Source organism: Odontesthes bonariensis, chromosome 7 (assembly GCF_027942865.1).
Source record: "Odontesthes bonariensis isolate fOdoBon6 chromosome 7, fOdoBon6.hap1, whole genome shotgun sequence".
Lineage (NCBI taxonomy): Eukaryota > Metazoa > Chordata > Actinopteri > Atheriniformes > Atherinopsidae > Odontesthes > Odontesthes bonariensis.
The window spans coordinates 3,119,189-3,128,278 of record NC_134512.1 but is presented as its reverse complement, the minus strand read 5'-3'; the positions used below and the strand labels follow the sequence as shown (position 1 = coordinate 3,128,278).

General features: G+C 40.8%; 1 long non-coding RNA gene across 1 annotated transcript; it reads left to right on the top strand.

Annotated features, from left to right (window-relative positions):
• The first annotated feature begins 1,336 nt into the window (after positions 1 to 1,336).
• LOC142384580 (uncharacterized) lies at positions 1,337 to 2,305 on the top strand. Its single transcript, XR_012770074.1, has 3 exons — positions 1,337 to 1,599; positions 2,076 to 2,146; positions 2,254 to 2,305. It is a non-coding gene; the product is annotated as an uncharacterized LOC142384580 (long non-coding RNA).
• Positions 2,306 to 9,090: the final 6,785 nt, after the last annotated feature.

Genomic DNA, 9,090 nt, shown 5'->3' with positions numbered 1-9,090 from the left:
ACTCAGAGTTTCCCTCATTTCAGGGTTAACCAACTCAGAGTTTTCACTAAACCTGCTACGTGAAACGGACCTCAGGACAGTCCTGTTTACAATCTGCTTTTACGTAGTTGTTACAAAGGTAAATATTGCAAAACACATAACATTATTGGAATTGTTGTTGTGCATCTATATATATCTATATATATATATATATATATATATATATATATATATAGATCTGTATATTTTTATACATGCATTGCAGCACTGAAATTTCTGACCTAACATTAAATTGTGTTAATGAGATCTCAAATGTGCAGAGTTTAATCTGCCAACAAAGCATGTCCGATAACAGAAAAAGTGAGAACAAATCATTTTCCTGGGAATTCACAGCAGATGTGTGTGTGTGTGTGTGTGTGTGTGTGTGTGCACGGATGGCGTTTGCTGCTTACGCCTTCCTGCGACTTCCCAAACATGGTTCTTGTATCTGCACGTTCTACTTCGGTGCATGTGCAATACATTGTCAAGTCAGTTTATTTATATGCACATTCAAAAACGTACAACTAAAGCCAAAATAGTAAGAGTGCATTAAGGCAAGGCAAGTTTATTTGTATAGCACAATTCAACTACAGGGCGATTCAAAGTGCTTTACAGAAACATTAAAACAGTAGAAATAAAAACCACGATTTAAATTTTAAACAAAAAAGAAAGAAATAAGAACAATAGATAAAATCAGTAGTTAAAATATGATTAAGTTTTGAAACTCAAGCTTCAGATTTGGAGCTTTATTCAAACGCAGCTGAAAATAGGTTTGTCTTCAGCCTGGACTTAAACACACTGAGTGTTTCAGCTGATCTGAGGCTTTCTGGGAGTTTGTTCCAGACATGTGGAGCATAGAAGCTGAATGCAGCTTCTCCATGTCTGGTTCTGACTCTGGGAACTGATAGAAGACCGGATTCAGATGACCTGAGGGGTCCGTAAGGTTCATACTGGGTCAGGAGGTCACTGATGTATTCTGGTCCTAGACCAGTGATACTCACTAGTTTTTTCACAAGAGCCACATTGGCAGCAAAATCAAGGGAAGAGCCACTTTTACAACAACATACTAAAGTCCCTTTTTGCAAATATGCATTTCTACATATAAAACATCCCACAAAAAAAAGAAACAACACAGCCAATAAATTTTCAGTTAAGACCACATTTACCTTAAAACTGGGATGAGCGGAAGCTGGCGTGCAGGGGCCCGTTGCACAAAAGTAGGATTTAGACATCCAGGATGAGTTACTTAGCCAGGTTCAAGGAATCCAAAACATGGGCGCCCAGGCTTAGCTGGTTGCACAAAGGCCAAGCCAGGATGAGCAGACACGGATTCATTAAGCCAGGTGAAACCGATCCTGGATAAGTGCTGCACACGGCTTGCTTAAATAGACCCCACGATCGATCATAGATTCACTGATTCACCATGGCAACAAGGGCGGCGTATTTCTCCCCAGCGGAGCAAGAATTATTAATGGAAACCTATGAAGAGGTGACGGAGAAAATAAAACAAAAAGGAAATACTGCCACAGTCAAAAAACAAAGGGAGCAAGCGTGGCAAACCATTGCTGACCGCCTGAATGCGTAAGTAGTGCACAAATCACGCTTACCACTCCACTGAACCTATCACAATTAGGCTACAATCCAAATCAAATGTTAATTAACTTATCGTCACCTTCCTAAAATAATCACCCTAGTCATTTTTTTGGCATCAAAGGTGTGGTCCAAAAAATGCCTAAGTCATTTATTTAATCTTAGTTTTTATGAAAAACAATAAGTGTTCTTATGTCAAGCATCCTTTGATACATACTTACTGACTGAAATTATTATTTTATACTATAATTTCACTTTTGGGGGGAGTTTTTTGTGTTTCCTGAAAAACCTGAAAAAATGACTTATGCGATTATTTTAGGAAGGTGACGATATTTGAAAACATATTTGTAGCCTACTTTGATTATGAATAAGTTGAAATTGACTGCATGTGAGTGAAACTATCTAAATGTAACTCCATGCTCCTCCACTGTTTCATTGTGTGTGTGCGTGTGTTTTTGTGTGTGTAGATTTAACATGACTGGGCCAAAACGGACATGGCAGCAAGTCAAAGTAAAATATAAGAACATCCTGCAGAATGGTAAGTCCCCTGACAAATACTTAACAAGTGTACTTTTTATTAAGAATGTGCCTGCCCACACATTAGCTGTACTGTGCATTAATTGGTTTAACATCTTATCATTTCAGATGGTCTGCAATGCTGACTATTTGATCAGTAATGTTGTGGCAAAGTGGCCCGGATCGGTCCACGACTCCCGAGTGTTTCGGAACTCGGAGATCTATCGGCGCCTATCACAAGGTGAGCCACAGAACCTCTATTGATAACCACTTTTAACATCATGGCTGTGTTAAGAATGTCACTACTTATGAGGTTGTGATGGTAACATTTTGTATTCACAGGTGAATTCCTGGGTGTATTGCTGGGTGACAGAGGGTATGCCTGCCAGCCTTTTCTGCTCACTCCATTTGCAGATCCTCTGGAGGCACAACTGGCATACAACCATGCCCATGCCAGAACAAGGAGAAAGGAGAGGGCCCCCAGAGTGCCAGCTCTCATAGACTGGGACATTCCTGCCATCTTCCCGGATGACGACTGTGGTCGGCTGGTCAGAGACCAATATGTGTTAAATTATTTTAATTAATATGCATGTTGATTTAAGTTGGGCCTGCAATGGCAGAAGAATTTTTGTTAGGTTTTTGTGCTGTATAGGCAAGGCAATTTTATTTGTATAGCCCATTTTTACAAACAGTTTGTCTCAAACTGCATGCTTTGATTCTGTGCTTTTTGTCATGTAGAGCACTGTGTGACTTCAGTTTTGAAAGGAGCTGATGGTTTACTTGCTTTGATTCATTCTTGTTCAATAAAGGAACATCATGGTACACTCTAATGTGTATTTATATTTATATGGTGATGTACTTTATGTGTAGTCTGTGGGAAACTAAATTATCTAGTGGTTCATCTAAAATCATCAGTTATCTAAAATGATTGTAATTAATGATCACAAATGTTTCAATAATGATAGTGGGTATAGTTAAATGTTTTAACAATATGTTCTAGGCAGTGGAATAAATATTGGTTTCCATTTGTGGCGACCGCTGACTGAGATAAGGAATGAGATTAAAAAGATCCTGGAACTTAGCCTGGTCTGGAGCAGGCTAGCTTCACAGAATAAATCTCCATGGTAACTTACGTCTGAACATATCCCACTTCCCTCTATCCCACTTTTGTGCAACTGGATCACAGATAAGTTGATCCAAGATAGCCAACATATCCCGGCTTAATCCCTTATCCTACTTTTGTGCAACGGGCCCCGGGTCCTTGACTTTCTTCATGTTGTATTTGTAGTTTGTTGTTCTAATCATAGTGAGACATTCAGGATGAGCATGGTTTTTGTGCTGGTTTTTGCCCTTTTTAATTAAAAACGATCTATAGTGCCTGCATCTCGCGCTGGCTAAAGGAGCTAGCGTGCTCTGCGGTCAGTGTGAGGTGGTTTAAGCGGGCTGCGTTGCCAGATTTAACAGAGCCCCCTTTAGGAAACACCATTAAGCCTTAATTAATACTTAATAAAAATGCTTAATACTACAAAAACGCAAACTTAATGAAAATACTTAACACTGTGCAGTATTCACTGTATGTTATTTGATAAAATGTATTGTTATTGTTAGCATATTGTTATAAGCTACTATGCGAGTGCGAGACACCAATTAAAGCTCGAAGAGCCGCATGTGGCTCACGAGCTGTGCAATGAGTATCTCTGTCCTAGACCATTCAGAGCTTTATAGAGCAGCTTTAGAACTTTAAAGTCGATCCTCTGATGGACAGGCAGCCGGTGTAAAGACCTCAGAGCTGGACTGATGTGATCCACTTTTTTGGTCTTAAAACACATCAAAATCCTAGTAGGATTTAAATCCAGGTTAAAAACATTTATTTTCTCATGTCTATGCATGAAATATGCTTTTATTTTATGTAAAGCACTTTGAATTGTTTGTACATGAAATGTGCTATACAAATAAATTTGATTTGATTTGATTTGATTTGAAATCCAAAAGAGTAAAAGTATGTTTTCAAACGGGATTTGTAGTGTTGTGTGTTTGTAAGAAGCTATTGTGGAGGGGCAGTTTCCATATTTAGGTGCAGCTTCAGAAGAACCCTGTCTCCTCTTCGCTTTAATCTGTATTTCAGTATGGTTATAACCTGTTTAATGAATTAAAAAAACAAATAATAAGATTCTAAAATCAGTTCTAAACTCAACTAGGAGCGAGTGGAAAGAAGCCATAATATGTGAAATGTAGCCTCACTTGCATGTCCTTGTCAGCTGACCAAGCTGCAGCTTTTTGGATATGTTGAAGATGAGAAAGCAGGGACTGGTTGATACCCAAATAAAAACTATTACAGTGATGAAGCCTGAAAGAACTTGCTCAAAGGCTCAGCCCTTGCAAGGGCCGTCAGCTGGAAAACAAACTGGGACACTGGACCACCGTGTCAAATGCAGCACTGAGGCCTAAAAGGACTGAAATTGCAGAATCCCCTAAGTCTGTTCTTCTAAAAGATCATCAAAAACTTTTGATATTGCTGACTCTGTGCTATGATGTGCTTTAAAACAAGTCTCTCTAACACCTTTAAAAGAATCGGTAGGTTAGAAAACCGCCTAACATTAGAAAGAATATTAGGATGAAGTTATGTTTTTTTAGTTAAAAGTTGTACTGTTGCATGTTTAAAGTCAGCTTGGACAGTTTCAGTCAAATGACAAGTGTTAGTGATGGAAAACATACTTGCTCTAAAAGTATTAAAAAAAAGCTCTTTACAGACACAAGTAGGACTGATGTACATGATGGGAATAAGATGGCCGACTACTTCAGCCAGAGTGGACAAAGAATGGGTTCAAGATGAAGGGATGTAATACCTCATATCAGCATTTTTATTTAAAAAAAACTTTAGTTCCACTTTGCTGGAGTCTCTGGGGGGAAAGTCACATCTGGATGATTGATAATAGCATTAATAGTGCTAAATGAGATACAAGATCTAATTTTAAGATCCAGTGTTTGATGATTACTTGGTTTTGGTTCTCTGACAGAATCCTGGTTAATTCTAAATGTTGACGCATCAAAATTCATATATCTGTTTTTTTTTTCGTGTGATTTTTAAAATCTTTCATTGGAAAGGATTTTTGACAACTCTATGTGGCAAATACTCAAACTGAAATGATCATACAGGTAATTTGTTTATGCCCTAAAATATGAGCTATAATGGAAGGAGAAAATATCAAATGTCTTCCCAACTTTAAGATGAAATGGACTGACAGAGACATCAGGAGCAGTGGCAAAAACAACTGCAGCGCTTGTTAATTACAGATGACACAATCCTGGATATGTCTGTAAGGGAGAGAGGATCTGTACCTAGGACATCAAACTACTCCCTGCGAGTTTAGATTCATTGTGTCAACTGAACACATAGACCTTCGTTATTCTGACAGTAGTGTATATAGTACCAGTGTCACTGCTGCGCGGGCCTCTGTGCCTCTGTGCCTCTGTGCCTCTATGGCGTGATCTTTGTGCCACCAGGTTGAGCGCGCAGTGACACTGATTTGAGGGCACAGATCGATCTGAAGGAACAATAATTTTAAGCGTGTGCGTATGAATCTCACACACGCTCGCTCATAGGTGCTCGGACACGCGCTCAACTCTGACAAACTGCTCGCTCGAACGGCACTCTGCTCGCTCGCGGCTCTATCTCTCAGCCAGGGGCGGCTTTAGGAAATCTGAGGCCCTGGGCAAAGAACCATTTTGAGGCCCCCCTTAACTCAAACACATAGAGCAGGGATGTCCAAAGTCGGTCCTCGAGGGCCGCAGTCCTGCAGGTTTTAGATGTTGCCCTGCTTCAACACACCTGATTCAGATCAAGACATCATTAACAGGCTTGTGTAGAACTCAACAATCTGTTGAAGAGCTCCATTTAATCTGAATCAGGTGTGTTGAAGCAGGGCAACATCTAAAACCTGCAGGACAGCGGCCCTCGAGGACCGACTTTGGACATCCCTGACATAGAGTAATGTATTGATGCACATATTTTAATGAACATGTGGAAATCATTGAAAAAATAATATACACTGAGAAACAAATACTGAAATGTATATCCTTGTTAAAAGGCATATAAACACAGCAGGTAAGTATTAACTAATTTACAACCTCTCTTTTACAGGATTTTGAGCCAAAATAGGTGATTCTTTGCCTCCAAGTATACTTTTCTAGGAAATAAATTGGCAGCACAACTGGCTCAATGCTGAAATTAAACAATTGGACCCAATAAAGATCACGGTCGGACTATCTGGATATAAGCTGTGTGTGTGTGTGTGTGTGTGTGAGTGAGTGAGTGAGAGAGTCTGCCTGCCTGCCTGCCAGTCTCATGGATGGTGGTGGTGGCTAAAGTGGATGAGACCTGCACAAAAAGACAAGGGGAGAAAAAAAAAGCAGGGGGTACATGCTGTATCACAGGAAAGGGAACACAAGGCCTGCCATGAAATGCTCCCCATCTGCACAATTTTATTTCTTTGACCTCAGCATTAGGTACTTTTAACTGCATGAATTTGGTGCCAATATATGTATGAGTTTGATAGGTCTGATAACAGATATGTTAGTGGTGGATGAGGGATTGGTTTATTGTATTTTATCTTATAAAGCAGCAAGAAAAATATTTAATTTCTTAAAAACAAGTGTAGCTATTGAATATGAGAATATGTCCTTTAATGGTGAGAAACACACAGATGCTATGACTTGTCTATCAGGCATAGATCAAATTACATTTTCATATAGTGATATTCAGGATATTGTTTGGACCTACATAGCCTACAGGTTAACACAAATAAAAGCACTTACTTTTGAACCTTGCAACAAAAGCTGGAATCATATTCAGTCTTGTGAAACCCCAAGTCAAATATATTCACCTTGTTTTGAAAAAAATCAAGTCCATTCATTTTGTACGTATGGCTGGGGTATATATTTTCACAGAACAGAAAAGTGTTGTTTTGCGTTCGCTATAACGCGGTTTTGTCTTGAGAAGAACATCGGTACACTCTTTAGACTTCCTCTGTACATGGGACGGCTGCTTAACCCACTACGCCACCGACCGCCCCCTCTTTAGACTTTTAAAGACTGAAAGCAACAGATGTTCTTCTCTTCCATCTCCTTCATAAATAATTAAATCGTAGAATAGTATGTTCCATAGCGTTTGTTTAGGCGAAATGCTTCACTTTCTGAACAAACGAGTGGGGTGCGCTCGCTCCCGCGAGGGGGTGCACAACACCGGGGGCAACACCGGCACAACACCGGGGCTTTCACTTCTGCTCATCATCACATTCGTAAGCTGAAACGGTTTCAGTTTCACTCACCGATTCTGTGGCCGTGTCACTGTCATGATCCGTGTCTTGATTGACTGCTTCTTCTGCCTCATCAAGGTGGTCGTTGGGAGAGGAGTTACACGCGAATCGTGCTTAGCCTACTTATATTGCTTTTATTATTCTCCTAGCAATGTGATGCTCATGTCGACCAGAAATGTGTATATTGACTATTATTGACTAATATTAATAATTTATTTATTTTATTTATTTATTAAAATAATAAATGCAGGGAAACAGGAATACCGTGACGTGACGACGAGGAGGCCCCTGATTGGACGAGGCCCCGGGCAATTGCCCGACCTTGCCCAATGGACTAACCGCCTATGCTCTCAGCTCGCTCACGGCTCTGTCTCTGCGCTTGCAACTCTGTTAGTTGTATGTAAATGAGCCACGCCACCAGCGAATCACAGACTGGTAGTTTTCACAGACTGGTATTTGTGTGATAAATAATAAAAATATGAGGAAGAATTGTAGTAATCATGTTAAAACTGGTGTAGTTGGGTGCTAGCTAGTTAGCCTACTGATTACTGTTGTAGGGTGTCACAAATATTTTAGAGAAAGAAACCTAACATCAACTTTTTTATTTGTTTCTCTTTATATTCTTTTATGTATTTTTAAAGGGATAGTTCGGGATATTTGACATGAATCTGTATGGCATCACCATAACCAGTGTCGTGCATTCAAACTGACTTACCCCCGACAGTGTCCTGTGAGCCGACTTCTTGTCCAGTGTTGGTCAAGGCGAAAGTAGTCCGGCTTGTTTGCTGGGGTCAAGAAATTAGCGCGTTTTTCTTCCCAAAACAGTACGTGTGCTAAAGAGTGATTTATTTCATCACAAAAACCGAAGCCGGCAAAAGTCACTCCTCGTTATCACTTGGGCCCTATACTGTCTCTCATTGTGTATCAGTGCGCACGTCATTCTGACCGCGAGCTGTGCGCACGAGTCTTTCTGTTCTTTGGCAGTGCTCAACACTGTCTTACTCTGCAGACAACTGGCCATCGGGTCCAGCTGGTCTGGGACGCCTCTTCCAGTTGATCTTGGGAACATGGAAAAAAGTTCTCAAGACGCCTGCATTCAGGAGTGCAGGGAAGTCCCCGTTATTTGTGATGCAGGCAGCAGCTGTCCCACGGCCGCCGACATCCTCATCTATGGAAAGGTTTTGTATCTGGGGCATAACTAAATCCCACTCGTGGCAGCAGTAACATTCCACCTCTGTCTGCATTACTTCGCACTTCAAACAAGTGCACCAGGATTTGTCGGCCACCCTGGGTATCGCAGCTCCAGCAGTGGCTCCAGCTTCTGTTTCCATCACTTCTCTGTCCACCCTCTCTCTTTCTGCCCGATCTAAGTCCATTTGGCGAACTTCCTCCTCAGTATAAACGGGTTCATAAAGATACCCCCTTGGCTCTGAACGGAAGTCAACGTGTTCCTCGTCGCTCTCGTAGTCAGACATCTTCCCGAGCAGTAAACAAAGTGAATCGACTCGTGCGCACAGCTCGCGGTCAGAATGACGTGCGCACTGATACACAATGAGAGACAGTATAGGGCCCAAGTGATAACGAGGAGTGACTTTTGCCGGCTTCGGTTTTTGTGATGAAATAAATCACTCTTTAGCACACGTACTGTTTT